The 16,668-nt window shown below is 62.9% G+C and overlaps 1 protein-coding gene across 3 annotated transcripts in view; it reads right to left on the bottom strand.

The window, feature by feature from the left end:
• The window catches only part of PLEKHA6 (pleckstrin homology domain containing A6), a 43,600-nt gene extending 33,438 nt beyond the window's left edge, over nucleotides 1-10,162 (bottom strand). The window contains exon 1 of one of the 3 annotated variants that reach the window (XM_042013718.1): nucleotides 10,099-10,162. The gene's annotated coding sequence lies outside the window, so the exon portion shown is untranslated. Of the gene's footprint in view, nucleotides 1-6,041; nucleotides 6,223-6,957; nucleotides 7,096-10,098 lie in introns of those variants that run through there. The other 2 variants (XM_042013714.1, XM_042013717.1) reach the window with 2 other exon arrangements.
• Nucleotides 10,163-16,668: the final 6,506 nt, after the last annotated feature.

Raw genomic sequence — 16,668 nt, forward strand, 5'->3', positions numbered from 1 at the left:
GGGGTGACACCGCCAGTGGGGTGACACCGCCAGAGGGCTGACACTGCAAGCGGGGTGACACCGCCAGTGGGGTGACACCGCCAGTTGGGACAAGCGGGGGCGAGGCAGAGAAAATCCCCAAAGCGCCCCGGAGGCTGCGGGGCGGGTGCCAGCGCCCAGAGCAGCCGGGGCACGCTGCCCAGCTGGCACGGGCACTGCGGGGACACGCCACCGTCCAGTGTCCCCAGTGCCACCAAGAGCACAGGGGACCCCGGGCGTCCCAAAAATCTCACCGGGAGATGTCCCAGGAGCCAGCGCAGCCCCCATGGCACCCACCCAGGCACCCACGCACCCACCCAGCACCTTCGGAGGGCGCCGGGACTCGGGGTGCGATGCCGGGGGCACGGCGGGGGCGGCCCGGGGCGGGGGAAGTGCTTTGAAACGCGGCCCCGCCGCAGGATCGCTGCCTCATTAGCGAGCAATTACCGGCTAATTACGGGATGGCAACACCCAAACCCGATCGGGAAATGGGGCTGCTGGGTGCCGGCGGGCGCGCGCGTGCACAGGCGCACACATCCCACCCCAAAAAACCTCGGGAGTTCTCTGGAGCAGGGATGGAACGCGTCACGGGAGGTCACCGGGCTCGAATTCGCGCTGTGCTGGCTCCGTGCCTCAGTTTCCCTGGTTAAGGTTGCGTATTCCCCTCTCAGCCTCTCCCCTGAGGCATCCAACAGCTCCAGCCTCCTCTCACTGCACCCCAAAACCACCCGCAGTGGCTCTGCCTCGGTGGACAGCACCCCAAACCCACTGACCCCATCCCACCGCTCGCCAGCAGGCACCGGGATGATCCCATGGGAATGGGAATGGGGTCTGTGCTGCCTCGCTGCCCTTCCTGGGCCTGCTCCTGCCAGGGCCGGGGCCTGGTGGTACCTGGAACGGGGTCACCCTGCCACGCCAGCCCCGCTTTCGGCCATCCCATAGCCCAGGAGCCCGCGGCTGCTCAGGGCAGGTGAACTTTAGCCCCATAAATCACATTCCTGCCGGCTCCCCGTTATCTGGGGTGCGCCCGGCCGTGGCCAGAGAGGCCACCAAGGACACTGGGAAAGGGGAGAGCCTGCCAGGACCGGTCCCTCCAAACCTTCCTGGACCTCCAAAGCCCTCCGGGGGGGGGTCTCTCCAACCTCTCCTGGACCTCCAAAACGCAGGGCCAAGGTCCCGGCAACCACAGCTCGCGGAAAGGAGGCGCGGGGGGACGGGGACAGGACGCGCTGGGGACAGACCTGGCACCACCGGGCACACGGGGAGAGGTGAGACGGGGAACGAGAGCTCCGCGCTCCGCTCCGGGCGCTCCTCATCGCCATCGCAGCTGAGCGCCGGAGCCCTGGGGCCCGGGAGTTCGCACGGAGCTCCCGAATTCCCTCATCTCCCGAATTCCCTCATCTCCCTGACAGGCGGGAGAGCAGCCGGAGCTCCGGGCGGCCCCGGGAAAGGTCACTGCGTTTGCACATCCGCAAAACAGGCGTTTAGGAACAACAGCAAAAAGGAGGGGGGGAAAAAATCCCCCACGGAGAAGGAGGGAGAGCAACGCGCTGGAGAAGCCCGGGAAAACCAGCCCAGCCTGTCCCAGCCCAGGGTCCCCCCGGGTTTGGCACCGCGAATGGGGTCGGGAATAATCGGAGGGAGGCGAGAAGGGCGGATTTGTGTCTCCTGATCTGCCGGAGCTTTCCGGGCCCTGAGGCTGCGATCGCCTTTTCAGATTCTGCAGAAGAAAAAAAAGGCTGGAAAATCACTTCCAGTCCATCAAGCAGCTGGCTCGGGGGGCGGAATTTGGGGGAACTTCGGGGTTCTGCTGTTCCCTGAGCGTCTCCCTGCAAAGGGGCAGCAGAGCTGGGTCCTGGGGTGCTGCGGGACATGAGAACAGCGGTTCAGGGGACACGAGGACAAGGGATGGTGACAAGGGATGAAAAGGGAGAGCGAGATGTGGAGCAGGAGCTGAGCCACCTCCGGGTGCGCTCTCGAAGGGTTCTGGACCTCCAAAACCCTCCTGGGGGTCCCTCCAACCCCTCCCAGTGCCCAGCCCGGGGTGTGGGTGCGAGGCTGCTGTGGAGCAGTGCCAGCGGTTTGGAATATTCCAGCTGTTCCCCCGAGGCTGGGATGCTGTGCCAGGGCTCTGCCATGGGCACAGCCCCTCCCCACCCTCACCTGTCCCCCCGCAGCCCCCCAGGTGCGCGGCAGCTCCGCTCCGGGAAGCGGTGCCGAGCACGGGGCTCATCCCCGCGGCCGCCGCGGGACCGGCCGGGCAGGGCTGGGAGGCGGCCGGGGCTGCCGGACCGGTCCCGGCTGTTCCACAGGAGCCACGCCACCGGCGCCCGAGCCACGGCACGGCATCCCCGGGGCCCCGGGACAGCGCTGCTCCCTCCACGGAGAGGGATCTCCCACCCTGTCCTAGAGAAATCCAGCAGCCGCGTCCCTATTTTGTCACCTGGATGCGACGTCCAGGCCTCGGTGCCACCGAGCTGCCGGAGCCGCTGCCGGCGTTACGTAAGGAAAGCTCGGAGGGGGAAAACGCCGGCTCCGCGTTCCCGGTGGCTGCAGCAGGAGGAGAGGAACAACAACAGCAGGAATACGGGTGCCGGAGCAGCGGGAAGCAGCGGGAGGATGCGGGATGTTCTCTCTGCTCCGTCACAGCCAGGACAAGCCCCAGCCCCTAATTCCAGCCCCCCCGGATTGGGAACACGCCGAGGATGGGGAGGGATTGTCCGTGGGATGGCAGAGGGCAGTGGGATGCTCCGCATCAGATGCGGCCTCCCTGCTCCGAGAACAAAGGGATGCTCGGGAAGGCTCCGGCGGCCACGGAATCACCGGCGGGACTCGGGAGCAGCTGCGCGGCCACCGCAGGGCCGGGAGCTCCTTGGGGGTTTTAAGAAATGCCAGAGTCTGCCAGGCTGGAGCGGCCGGGGAGATGGAACTGGGGGGACAGAGCGTGGGGGGATCACGGACACAGCCCGGGGATTCTGGATACGGGGGGGGGGATCAGGGACACGGCACGGGAGTTACGGGTACAGCACGGGAATTATGGAAACAGCACGGGAATTGTAGGAACAGCACGGGGGGGTCACGGACACGGCACGGGGATTATGGACACGGCACTGGGGGGGTCACGGACACGGCGCATCCCCGGCCCGCGGGGTGCTCGGAGCAGGGCGTCTGTCGCCGGGCTGCCAAACACACACAAAAGGCGTCTCATTATCCCCTAATTAGTGCTTTGCCAGCTCCTGCAATTAACACCCGTGCAGGCGGCTGTTGTTGAGGTAAACAGAGGGCTTGGAGCGCCCTGGAGAGCCGGGGGTGCTGGCGGGGTGCAGACCACCCGTGGGCCGAGTCCTGAGGGTCCCAATCACCTCCAGAGTCCCCCAGCTGCTCCAGAAGAGCTGGACGGGGCTGGGCAGGGAACAGGGACACCTCCCAGTATCCCAGGTTGCTCCAAACCCCATGAACCTGGCCTTGGACACTTCCAGGGATCCAGGGGCAGCCACAGCTGCTCTGGGCACCCTGTGCCAGGGCCTGCCCACCCTCCCAGGGAACAATTCCTGCCCAATATCCCATCCATCCCTGCCCTCTGGCAGTGGGAAGCCATTCCCCATGTCCTGTCCCTCCATCCCTTGTCCCAAGTCCCTCTCCAGCTCTCCTGGAATTCCTTTATCTCCTGGAAGGAACTCTGAGGTCTCCCTGGAGCCTTCTGTTCTCTCTCCCAGCCTGGCTCCAAGCAGAGATGCTCCAGCCCTTGGAGCACCTCCGTGACCTCTGGACTCGCTCCGGCGGCTCCACTTTCTCCCAGAACGAGCCCATGAGTCAGGAGCAGCCAGGGTTGGGCTCCGGGCTGCGGGTCCTGCCCCGGAGGAGGCCGAGCCACACGTCCTCCTGCCCAGCCAGGTGTTTATTCCTGGGAAACATCAAAGGAATTGCCCAGGTCTTAAACGGCCTTTCTCCGCCTGACCCAGAAACGCGGATCAAGAGCTGCCTCATCCCTTAATTGAGAAGTTGGTGACTTTGAATCTTTATTAAAGAGCTTTAGTGAATTCGCAGATTAAGGGCACAACTGGCCACGGCCACCATCAGCCTCATTCCCTGCCACCATCCAACCTGATTCCCTGCGTGCCAGCGCCGGAGCCACCTCGCCCCGCAGCCGCTGTTCCAGAGCCTTTTCCCTGCTCCAGCTGGGCTCTGGAACTCTGGACAGGCCCTGGAAGGGCTCCCTGTGCTGCTGCCGCTGAGTAAAAACCGGAATCAAACCCAATCCGCACTAAAAACCAGCACTGCCTGCAAAAACAACCCATTCCCAGGATATTTTCCAGCTTGGGAACGTGGAAGGAGCAGGCAGGGATGGAAGGGGGGCTCCACGCGCGCTCCCTCCCTCCCTCCCTCCCTCCCTCTGCCCACAGGTTTCCATCTGCCCCCGGTGCCAGGACAAACAGGGATGCTTTGGAGCATCACCTCCCGCGGGGCAGCGGGAAGGGGCAGCCGGCGGGGCAGGAGTTCCCTGGGTGGGCGTAGGGCTGCGAATGCCAGAGAGAAACGAGGCTGGAGAGGAGGCAGCACATCCCTCCCGGCGCTATTCCTGCCTGCTGCTGCTGCGGATTATCGTGTTTTCCAAGGAAAACAGGAGTGGGGGATGCTACTACTGACGCCTGGGAGAGAGAGAGAGAGAGAGGAGCAGCAGCGCCGGAGCCGCGCATCCCCTTCCAGCCGAGCTTTGGGAGAAATCCGCAGCCCAGCTGATTCCCGGGGGCACAGATGGAGCAGAGAACAACCCCCGGCCCTGCCTGGCTGGTTCGGGGGGCCTCGGGGGGATTAAAAACCCCTCACTGCCCATCTGGGGTGGGTTTTGTGCCTGAGGCCGGGCCTGGCAGTGCCGTGAGGGCTGTGGGCACCCCGACACGGGCACACACACGTGGACACGCACACACTCACCCCCGTCACGGTGACACAGCCGGGGCCACGCTGCTGTCCCTCGTCCCTTCCCCAGGGCAGGGAGCAGCCAGCGGTCAGCGGTGCCCTCGTGGCGTTGGCACCCGGGCGCTGCGGCCTCACCCCGGCAGTGCCAGCCGTGTCCCTCACCCTCCTGCCCGTCCCTCCTCTGCCTCGTCCTCGCCAGCCCGGCGGCTGCTCCCGCCTGTTTCTATGGGAACTCGGCAGGAAAACGCGGTTTGCGGCGCCAGCCCGATGCCAGCCGTCACCCTGCCACCGCCTCTGCCGGGGGCACCTCTGCGCCTGGCCCTGCCCAGGGACCTGGGGACCCCTCGCCGCAGCCCCTGTCCCTGTGGGATGTCCCTGGCAGCCAGCAGAGGTGCAGCAGGATGGGTGTCGCGGGGTCCCCATTGTGGGCCGGGGGTGCCCCCCAGACACCGACTGTCCATAAGGGCCGGATGTTGTGCTTCCCATGGGATTTTTAGCTCAGGAATTTTAATTCCTCGGCCACCCCCTCTCTGGGAGTCCTAATGCTGGTTTGGGTCCCCAAGGGGATGGCTCGGGGTGGGTGATAGGCCCAGGTATTCCCCAGCCACGGCTCTGCCAGGCCGAGGAGATGCTTTGGGAAGCCTCTCGCGGTGAAGGGAAGGGGACAGGAGGGACAGGCGCAGGTTGGAGCGGGACCGGAGCATTCCTTCCTCACGAGGGAATGCCAGCAGGATCCAGGGGAAGGATCCGGAGTTGTCACATGCACACACGGAGCCCAGCGTGTGCGGGGCTGCGTATCCCGGGGAGCTCAGCCCGGGGATGCAGAGCAGGATCACACCGGGATTCACGGCGGGATGCGCAGGAGTGGGAGAAGCCAGCGGGGTGCTGCCGATCCCCGGCTGCAGAGCCGCACGCAGCGCCGCAGCAGCCTGGAGAGATGAATCCTGCAGCAAACGCCAGCCCCGCTCCCTCCATTGCCGACCCTCCCCGCCACCGGCCGCCTCCCCGCTGCCCTCCCCGCGCTCCGGGATTAACGGAGCGGCTCCCGCGGCCATCTGGAGCGGTGGGGCGGCCCCCCTGCACCCAAAGGACCGCGGCCGCGTCACCTGGGGATGGCAGGGCCAGGTGGTGCGGAGCCCTCGGAGGTGGCCAAGACCCCGCACGGGGGTGATGGAGTGACCGGACCCCCCCCGGGCCGCGGTCAGCAGTGGGGTCCGCAGCGAGCCCCGGGGGGAGGCCGGTCCGGCCCCTTCCGCTGGGGTTTAATAGACTCGTGGCGTATGAACATCCCCATCATGTGATGAATCAGAGCCTGTTTCCCTCCGAGCTGCGAGCGGCGCAACAAAGCTGCGATTGAGGGCTCGGGGCAGCGGCTGCGGCTCGCGAGTCTCCGGCACCGCCAGACACCCCCCGGTGCAGGGGGGCCCCGGAGCGCCAGACGACATCGCTCAGCCCCATCCATCATATCCCGTCCCCAGCACAGCGCGGGGCCAGCGCGGCGCGCGGGGTTGGGGGCTCCGGCCCTTCCGAGCCCTCCCCCCTTCACCAGGATAGGGTTTGGGGGTGCTCAGACAGCGAATAGCGGGGGTCCCCCAAAGCCTCGGCGCTGCTCTGCTCCTGCGCGGAGTGGGGGCCAAGCCTGGGGGGTTCAAACCCGGGGGGCCCCAGCCCGCAGCCTTTTGGGGACACAAACCAGCGCGCATCACACAACGCGGCTGGGGGGGCTCCACTCGTCACCCACAGCTCGACACGAGGGGCAGGGGGTGCAGGGGCAGCCCCTCGGGCAGCCCGGGGGTGCCGGCCCCCACAGCGCGCCCTGCTCTGCCCATGGGGCCGGAGCGCGGCCACCCCCGTTCCCTAAAAGAGCCCCCGCAGCACCGTGAGGGGCTGCGCTGCTGCTCCGCGCCCCCCGCGCAGCGCCCGCGAGGAGGAGGAGGAGGAGGGGGAGGAAGAGCGGAGGAAGAGGAGGAGGAGGAGGAGGAGGAGGAGGAGGAGGAAGGGAGCCGCGCCGGAGGCACTCACCGTGCGGGGCGGGCAGCGGCCGGTCCCCCCCCCGCTGCCTACGGGCTCAGCATCCTCCCGGCCACCCCCAGCCCCAGCCCGAGCCCGAGCCGGAGCGGGAGCCGGAGCCGCAGCCGGAGCTGGGCATGCTCGGGGGCCACCGAGCGGCACGTGACGCCGGGCTGGCACCGAGCGGGGCGGGGGGGCCGCGCCGCCCCCACCGCCCCCCACCTCCGCAGCCCCCGGTGGGGCCGCCCCGACCCCCCCAGGGCCGCACCGAGGGGACCCGCGACCCTGCGAGGGGGCTGGAGAGCGCTGCCCACCCCGCACACACCCCCTGCATCCCGCGGGGAGCAGCCGGGATCGCGCTGCTCCCGCAGCCCAGAAGCTGGGGACAAGCTGGGGACAACCTGGGAACAACCTGGGGACAACCTGGGGACAGCCTGGGGACAACCTGGACCCGCATTCCAGCAGCGGGGGTACGGCAGGGACCGCACTTCCCTGCGCATCCCAGTGTGGGGGACCCTGATGGGACCCCGCTCCCTTTCCCGCATCCCAGAATCCTGGATCCTGCACTCCCCCAGCATCCCAGCACTGGGATGGGGGGACAGAGAGGTCCCTGCCCTGAATCGGGGAAACAGCCAGGACATCCCTCTGCATCCCTGGGACCGCGCGTCCCTCGGGATCCTGCATCTCCCAGGGAAGGGGAGCGCCTTTGGTGCCAGCCGGGTGGTGGAACCCTCTGGAGAGGGGCAGGCTCTGCACCCCCAGGCTCTGCACGCCGGGACGGGCGGCAGGACAGCCTCCGACAGCCACAGCTGGTGCCGAGGATGGCTCAGGTGGGGCTGGCAGGTCCCTGCCCAGGCCCCCAGCCCGGCCCGGTGGCTCCCAGACCTGGGCACCGAGGCACCGGCACCGCAGATTCCAGCCCTACAGCGATGGCACCGTGCCCCGATCCATGGCACTGCCCTCATTCTGCCTGTCACCGCTGCCAGGCCCATGGTGGCACCCTGCCTGCACCTGCCTGCACCCAGCGGGGCCCTGCCTGCACCCAGCTCGGGCTCAGACCCCGCGGGGACCTTCCATCCTCGGCCTGGGGACAGCCACAGGGCGCTCCGGGAAGGGAAAACCAGCGGCTGCCCTTGATCCTATAATCCCCCCATGAGCCACGGGGCATTAGGGGCTGGGCAGGGGGGTGGCTTTCACTGCATCCGCTGCCTCCTGTGTCCCCCACAGCGCGGGGGGACACCCTTCCTCCCTGCCAGCCCACCGCAGGACCCCAAAATTGCAGCTGTCCCCTCCCCAAGGTGGTCCAGCTATTCCCTGCTCCCTTAATGACGCACCAGGAGTCGTCAAAGTCATGGACACAGCGGGGCCTTTCCGCCTGCAGGCAGAGCTGGGGGCAGGATTGGGATGGAAAAACCCCTTCTATTGACAGTGCTTCCCATGGGACACCCCCAATCCCACACTCCAGGCTGGGGGGTGCCAGCATCCCCCAGCATTCCCCGGAGCTTCCCTTCTCCACCGCTGGGCCTGGTGCCACCACTCGGACCCCTGGGCCCCAGGTGGGGCTGGCAAGACCCTTCCCCAGCCCCGGCCTGGTGGCCACCACCTTCCAACCCCACTCTCTGCTCCGCTGTGGCATTCCCAGGAGCTGTGGTGCTCAGGGAAGGTGCTCCCTGCCCCTGAAGACACAGCTCCAACCCCACTGGGGGCTCCCGGAGCAGCCCCAGCCCCATTCCCTGCTCCGCTGTGACATTCCCAGGTCCTGGGGCACACAGGGAAGGTGGTCCCTGAGGTCACAACTCCAACCCCACCGGAGCAGCTCCAGCCTCACTCCCGGCCCCGTCTGGGGCTGCCTCAAGGACACCTGGTCTCTGCTGCCCAGATTAGAGCAGCTAATCCCGGCTCTTTGCTCCAGCCCACCCCGGGATCTTTGCTCTCGCCAGGTTTTTATGGCTGTCTGGGCACACAGGGAAAGCTCCGAGTGCCAGACAGGGACGGGCTCAAAGATCCCGTCTGGAACAGCCTCACCCGGCAGGACCCGGAGCCCCACGCGAGGTGAGGCACAGCCTGCAGCTCTCAGCCTGTCTAGACACCAAAATCGCCTCGCCACGGCCCCAATCCCAGCACTGGAGGCAAGGAAGGGACGAGAGGGAATGGGGAAGAACCCACTGGGATGAACCGGGAGCAGCGCCTCGGGCTGGATCCTCACCGAGCTGCGCTCCTGCTGCTGCCGCCGCTGCCTCAGCCCGGCCAGCACAGCCAGCTCCATGCCCCAGGCTCCAGAGTCCTCCAGCTACTCCAGAAGAGCTGGACGGGGCTGGGCAGGGAACAGGGACACCTCCAGGTATCCCAGGTTGCTCCAAACCCCATGAACCCACCGGGCTCCTTCCCACAAACTCCGGTAGCTGAAGGAATCCCCCTGGGCTCCGGGAGATGTTTCCCTGCGGGGTGACGCGAGGCAGGGGGTGGCTGGCTCGCCCACCCCACCCCGGAGCTGCCCGGAGCCTCCGAGGAGAATTTTGCATCCGGGATGGGCGTTTGGCGCAGGAGCTCCAGGTGCAGAGCCCAGAGCTGGGGCTGGTCCTTCCTGATCCCCGAGGAGATCAGCCCAGGCAGCTGCAGCATCCCGGGATGCAAAAGCTTCTCCCGCCGGCCCCTTCCCACTTACTTGATGAAGTAGAGGCCCCCGTGCATCGTGGTGTCCACCTCCCAGCCTCGGGGCAGCCCTGCGGGGACAGGCCACAAGCGGGGTCACCCTCGCTGTCCCCCCCCGGGTGTCACACCGGGGCCCTGCTCCCCCGGGAGCACCCCCTGGAGAAGGGCAGGATGGTGCGGGCAGGGATGAGGGGTGATCGTGACACTTTGTCTTGCCATGGTTGACTCTCAAAAGGCTCAAATTGCGTTTTTGGAGAGGTTTGAGGCCTTTCCTCATCAGCCACAGGTCGCAGAAAGCACAGGAGGGAAGAGAAAATCCCCCAAGAGTCTCTCTCCAGCTGGAAAACCCACGCTGGGGAGGGACAGCATCACCTCGCACCAACCCCCAAACCCTCCCCAGCTCCTGCTGGCTCAGCTTTGGGGGGTCTGCTTTGCATTCCCGGAGGATTTCACTCCGCATTTCCCAGTCGTGGCCCCCCAGGAGCCGGGGCCGAGCCTCACCTGCGCAGGAGAAGTGCCCGCTCTGGATGGAGTAGCCCGTGCCAGGGTGCACCCAGCTCGTGGATTTGGTGTCGTCGCTGTGAAGGACAAGGACAGAGGGGCTGTCAGCACCCCCGGGGGGACCAGGAGCCCCCTCCCCATCGCTGGGGAAGGGCCTTGGCACCACGGGGGACTTCTCCAGGCAAAGGAGTGGATTTTAGGCACGGAGGGGAACTGGGACAGCGGTGACCCCAAGAAGGGCGAAACAGGAAGAAAGGAGAGGTGGCTGTGCCGAGGGAAACCTGCAGCAGGAGGAACCCCTTGTTTCCACCTCAAACCGAGCCCCCACCCCTCGCAGCCCCCCAGCCACGCACCCCGCTCCCCCCACCCCCAGCTGAGCCCCCTCCCCACCCCACGCAGGCTCCGGGCAGGACCGTACTTGATGAAGAAGATTCTCCCGTCCCCGCAGACGCCGTAGGTCCACCTGCCCGGCAGGTCCAGCCAGTCGATGTCATCCCCCATGGGGGTGGCACGGGGGGCTCGGGCACGGAGCAGCCCCGCGCTGCCAGCGGGGACAACACCCGGCTCGGGAAGTGCCCTACAACGAGTCCCGGTCTCTTCCCCAGGAGCAAAGGCTCAGCTCAGCCCTTCCACCCCGGCTCTGCTCGCTGCGAATAACCCAGGAGGGAGGGAAAAGGGAAAAAAAAAAAAAAAAAAAAAAAGAAAGAAAAAAAATTCCCGACCAAACCCATGGAGTTTAACCCCCTCGGAGCCGCGGTGCGCAGGGCACCCTCCCCGCCCTCGCCGTGACTCTCCAGGGCCAGCCCGTCACTGCTTCCTCCACTGCCTACTCGCTGTAATTACCATCAATTAAGTCGAGGTGAGTAATTATGGAGTTGTTACTTCCCTCTCCTGTTCATTTGGAACAATGTCGGATTCTTCTGCCCCGTCTGATCTCGCAGCCAAGCCGTATGTAGGGCACCCTGATGATTATCTGCGGCACTTTTGGGGCTGCCCACTGGGTATTTTCTCTCGCAGCCGTCAATTAAATGTCTTTTAAGGCCAAAGGTGGGGTCTGGGAGGCACCTGGGTCGCTGATTGAAGGAGCCAATTTGCCCTCCTGTCTCAGCGGCGCCTTTGCAAAGCCGCTCGTGGCACCAGCAGGGAGATGCTGGCTCGGGAGAGGCCTCAGAGGTAGAAAAGAAGGGAAAAAACCACTTCCTGGTTCCCAAAAACTCCCTGGTGCCCAAAGCAGGGATTTTAGGATCATTAGGGTTGGAAGAGACCTCCAAGATCAAGCTGAACGTTTGACCGAGCACCACCACGGCCACCGAACAATTTCAGGGTTTCTCGTGCTGAGCTGAAGCTCAGCCCCCACGTCAGAACAGTTCCCCGCCGGGATTTGGGGAAACCAGTTCCCCGAAAGCTTTTCCTGGAGTTCTTTGAACCACTGGATGAGAAAAACACGTCTGGTTGGTCCCTTTGGGAGAGCAGCCGATGGGACCCTGGCGCTGCCACCGTCCTGGGCATTGTTTCACCTGGAAAATCTCCATTCCCTGGAACCTGGGCATTTTTCACCTGGAAAATCTCCATTCCCTGGGACATGAGGATTGTTTCACCTGGAAAACTCCATTCCCTAGGAGAAACATTTGGCTGCAACCCATAGGGGGGAGCTTGTGGATGCCCAGGGTTGGGAGCTGAGGGTGGTGAGCAAATCCTCAGACCCCCACACTTGCAGGTGGGGGGGAGCTCCGAGTAAAAAATTCCAAAGCAATTTTTGGGAGCTCGGGCTGTTTGCCTGGGTGTGGGCTGGCCCCGGTCCAAAGTGACACCGGGGAGGTGCCACCCTCTTATCGTGCCACCACCCCTGAACCCGCTGAGGAGCAAACCTCGCTCACCGCCCCGTTCGTGCCCAGGGGAACTCCCTGATGTGCCCCGAGATTGGGGAGGTCACGGATCACCCCAGGGAGGCGGCTCTGCTTCCACAGCCGGGAATTCCTTGGGAATGCACCAGCGGCGGCTTCATCCCAGGGCAACCCAAATCCAGCCGCACGGAGCCTTTTCCGTCGTGGTTTTGGGGAGCTCTGGTGGAGATGGTTTGGGGCATCAGGGCGGAAATGGTTTTAGGAAGTCAAGTGCAGCAAGAGGCCGTTCCTGAAACGCCCAAATCCCATTGCAGGCTCTGTGGGATAACCTGGGATAACCATGGAATTCCTGGGAATGGCGGCTCCTCCAGCCACCGCCGCAGAGGTTCAAGGACAGGGTTTTCTTCATGGAGTCATGGAATTTTCAGAGTTGGAAGGGATCCATCAGGATCATCCAGTCAGCTCCTGGCACGGGATATCCCAAATCCTGTGCAGCCCTGGGAGCGTCGTCCGAACGCTGCCGGACCTCTGGCAGCCTTGGGGCCGTGCTCATTCCCTGTTCAATTCCCAACATCCTCTGGAGGAAAAACCTTTTCCAGAATGGGATAATTTGTCCCCCATATCAGGAGCTCGCTGTGCCCATCCCTCCCCTTCCAGCCCCAGGATAAACCTCTCCAATTATCCGGAGTATCCAATAACTCCAGAGAATGTGGGATCAGGGTCCAGGCTGGATAAGCTCATCTGATCCTAAAAGATTTCCTTCCCTCTCTAGCGACCCCCAGGGAGGGTTGAATTTCTCTGACCAGGAATACTCCCTAAGTTTTCCATGGGAATTGCTGGGAATGGGCTCATCAGGCACATTGGGAAGGAGACCTGGGATGAACCACACTGAGGTTTTTGGAGGCTTTGTAGGACCTTCAGCCAACAACCCCGAGCAGCTCCAGGCTCTCTCTCCTGCCAGGTGAATAAATCGGCTTTTACTGCTTCCCACAGGGGAATTTTCCCCCTGTATTTCCTTCTATCTTAATCCAATGGAAATTCAACAGGGAAATACCAGCGGGGCTTTTTGTTTTCATGGAATCCCAAACTGGTTTGGGTTGGGAGAGACCTTAAAGCTCATCCAGTGCCACGGGCAGGGACATTTTCCACATCTCAGGTTGCTCCAAGCCCTGTCCGGGCTGGCCTGGGACACTTCCAGGGATGGACATCCGCTCTTATCCACAGGGATCCATCCCCTTGGGTGGCTCTGCCATGATTCCTGTGCACACACAAATCCCAAACTCCCACCTTCCCCATCCATCTGTGACCGTGCCCCAAATTCCTCATTTTCCCCCCAAGGAAGGAACAAGACAGGGAAGTGGAGGGATCCAGGATTGAGGGAAATAAATCAGGAGCTCAGGCTGGAGCTGGTTCAGGATTGTGGTGACTCCTGGGATGCCCAAATTCCATCTCCTCTCCAAGAGAGGCGGATTTGCTGCCTTTTCCCGGGATAACAAAAGCCTTGGGGACACCAGGAAGAGGAAGGGGACAGCGGGATGAGCAGGGATGCGTCCTGCAGGAAGATCCATGGCCTTGGACACGGATGCTGCTTTGGGGACGAGCATTTTGCTCCCAACAGGAGCAGCCCAGCACCGAGGTCCCCACGGAGAAGCCACCAGCTGCCACCTCCTCCTCCATCCACACCATTCCAAGCCTCCAAGCCACGGCGGGACCAGGGAACAAAGGGAGGGGAGCAGCTGGAAAAGGGATGCGTGGTGCGGGTGACAGCGCAGTGACAGCGGCAGGGAGGACACCCAGCCCGTGGTGACCCCGCCGAGGGACGCAAAGCCCGGCTGGGGACGCTTCCTGCTGGAAGCCGTGGCTCAGGCAGCGGGAATGTCACAGAACCGGGCGCACAAAGGGGCGGTTGTTGCTCCCGCCCTGGGTTTTCCCATCCCAAGGTTCATCCAGAGGATGGGAGGGGCCGGCTGGGAGGAGGTGTCACCTTGGGGACAACCTCAGCGGGGGTGGTGGCCTCGGCGGCGGCGCTGGCCGCGAGTCCCGAACGGTTCTGGCACCACCTCCTGGACAAAAGATTCCCGGGAAAAAAAACCAAACCAGGAACGCGGCTGGAGAGCGAGGGACGCAGGTGGCCCCAAGCGATGGCCCCGAGACGCGCGTTGTCCCCTTCTTGACTGGAATCATGGAATGGTTTGGATTGGGAGGATTTAAGGAAAGAAGGGACGATTTCCATTATCCCAGGGTGCTCCATGCCCTGTCCAACCCGCCCTTGGACACTTCCAGGGATGTGGCAGCCAGGGATTCTCTGGGAATTCTGTGCCAGGGCATCCTCGCCAGCCTGTCCCTGTCATTCCAGGTGTGTCCCTGTCATTCCAGGTGTGCCCCTGTCACTCCAGGTGTGTCTCTGTCACTCCTCCCCCTGCTCCAAGGATCCACCTGGATGCCAGGCTGGGAACACCGCAGCCACAATCCCGGGGTGTCTGAGCCCTCCCGGCATTCCCAGCTGGAGCAGAAACCAGGAATCACCCCAGGTGAACCGGAGTTGCTGAGGAAAAACCAGAATTGCCTCCTGTTCTTTCCGGCTGGTTGTAAATTCCTTGGGATTTCGGGGATGGTGCCTGGGAATGCCGGCGGTGCTGCTCCCGGGATCATTGCCGGTGGGAATGCTGGGGCTTGGACACGCAGGGAGCAGATGTTTATCAACCTCTGATCACCCATCCCAGGGCCACATCCACCCAGGAACTCCATCCAAGCCCTGGTTTCCATGGCTCCCGGAATGCAGTGTGGAGTGATGCCAGCAAAACATCCTTCCAGCTCTGGGAATGGAATGTTTCCCACCTGGTTCTGCTTCCCTCTGTGTCAGCACCTTGTTTCACCTCAGATCCAACCCAAATTATCCCAGAGACCGGGAACAGCCCGGGATGAGGCGTGGGGAGCACGGGAAGGATCGGGAATTGGTGCTGAATCCCAATGTTCTGCTGGAGCTTTGTTCCTTCCCGGCACAAAGAGGGAGCTGGGCCCAGATCCCAGGATCCCGATATCCCAATGTTCCAGCTGCTGGTGCCAGGGGCTGTGCTCTGCATGCCAAGAGGGCTCAGTGGGCACCGATTTGCTGCTCCTGGTGAGGTGATTTTTCTTGGGATAGGGAAGCGAGGGAGCAGGGATGGGGAAGGGAAGAAAAAGGGGGAAGGAGAAAGGAGGAAAACAGCTCCTTCTCCATGGGCGTACTCCCATATCCTGAGGTTTTGCTGGATTAAAGAGAGGGGCTTTAGATGGGATATTGAGAAGGAATTCCTGGCTGGGATGGAATTCCCAGAGAAACTGTGGCTGTCCCTGGATCCCTTCAAGTGTCCAAGACCAGGTTGGAGCACCCTGGGATAGCGGAAGAGGGTGGGACCGAGGGATCTTTAAGGTCTCTCCCAACCCAAACCATTCCATGATTTTTTTTGGGCGGGAAGGAGCAGACCTGGTGAGCGAGAGGAAGGTGGAGAAGACAGTTCATGTGCCTCAGGAAAAATTCCATGCACCATCCCAAAAACCCCAGGCCAGGAACGCAGGGAGAGCAGGCAGAGTTGTTATCCCGGCATTATCCCGAGGGCAGAGGGATGCTCCTACCCCACTCCCATCCTTCATTCCCTCAGGACTTCATCCCCTCTGAACAACTGGAATAAACCCTTGGATTAAATCCCACTCCGAGCCCAGCAGGCCGAGGCTGTGGGGCTGGAACCTTGGGCTCTCCCTGGAATCCGGCACAATTCCATGTCTCTGCCTTCTCCTGCCTCCCAGCTCCAGAAAAAACTGGGTTTTTGGGATCAAACTGGCTCCGCAGCACCATTAATTTGCAAAGCAGCAGCTCAGGGGCTCCAACAAACGAGCTCCTCAATCGTGTGGAGAAGCTGCAGCTCCGGAGCAGGAATTATTCTCCTCCAAGTGCAGCCTGGTGCTGATGGGATAAAGAATTCCCAGCGGGATTTGTGTGTTCCAGATGGCAGCTGGATGTGCTGCCAAGCCCAGGGAAGCGTTCCCTGCACACCAACTGTGCCACTTCCAGCCTTTTTTCCTGCATGGAGAAATCCCAATGCTCGTTTTTAGGGAGATGTTAGAGGCAGCAAATTATTCCGAATTTAAAAATCTACTTTAAAACCCCCACGTTCCCCATATCCAGCTTTTTTCCAGGAATACTGCAGGAAATTCCCATGTTTTTCCTTGTTTATTCCAGCAGTTTTATAGCCTGATACTCAGGAAAACCAACCCTGGGGTGATTTAGGGATGAAGGAGGTGAAAACGTGAGGGGGAATCATGGATTGTGCTCCAAGGTGGGAATTCTGAGTGAAGGTTGTTTTTTTTTAAGGAATAAACCACCAGGAACTTGGAATCTCTTCCCCAAAATTCTCCCAGCATTGCAGAGATTCCCAGGGCATGACCACAGGTGGAGCAGAGCCCTGGGGTGACACTGACCCTGCTCCAAAGGGAGGTGGCAGCAGGGTTTTGGCTGAGGTCCCAAAAATCCTTCATCCCATTCCCTGGAAATCCCTGGAAAAATCCAGTTGGTGCCTCCAGGCACCTCCACCCCCAATTTTGGGGCACAAAGCACTTCCAGCCACCTCCTTCCCAGCTCCTGCCTGGAATTCCAGCTTCACAGGAGCCCCGGTGATGGAATTCCCTGCTCTAAAACGCCCCGGAATGACAAACACAGCTTCTCACCACCCAGAAATCCTTGGATTTT

The sequence above is a fragment of the Corvus kubaryi genome, unplaced genomic scaffold (genome assembly GCF_017639235.1).
Source record: "Corvus kubaryi isolate FWS band 111438036 unplaced genomic scaffold, C.kubaryi_AGA036_p1.0 split1-37355, whole genome shotgun sequence".
In the NCBI taxonomy this organism is placed as follows: Eukaryota; Metazoa; Chordata; class Aves; order Passeriformes; family Corvidae; genus Corvus; species Corvus kubaryi.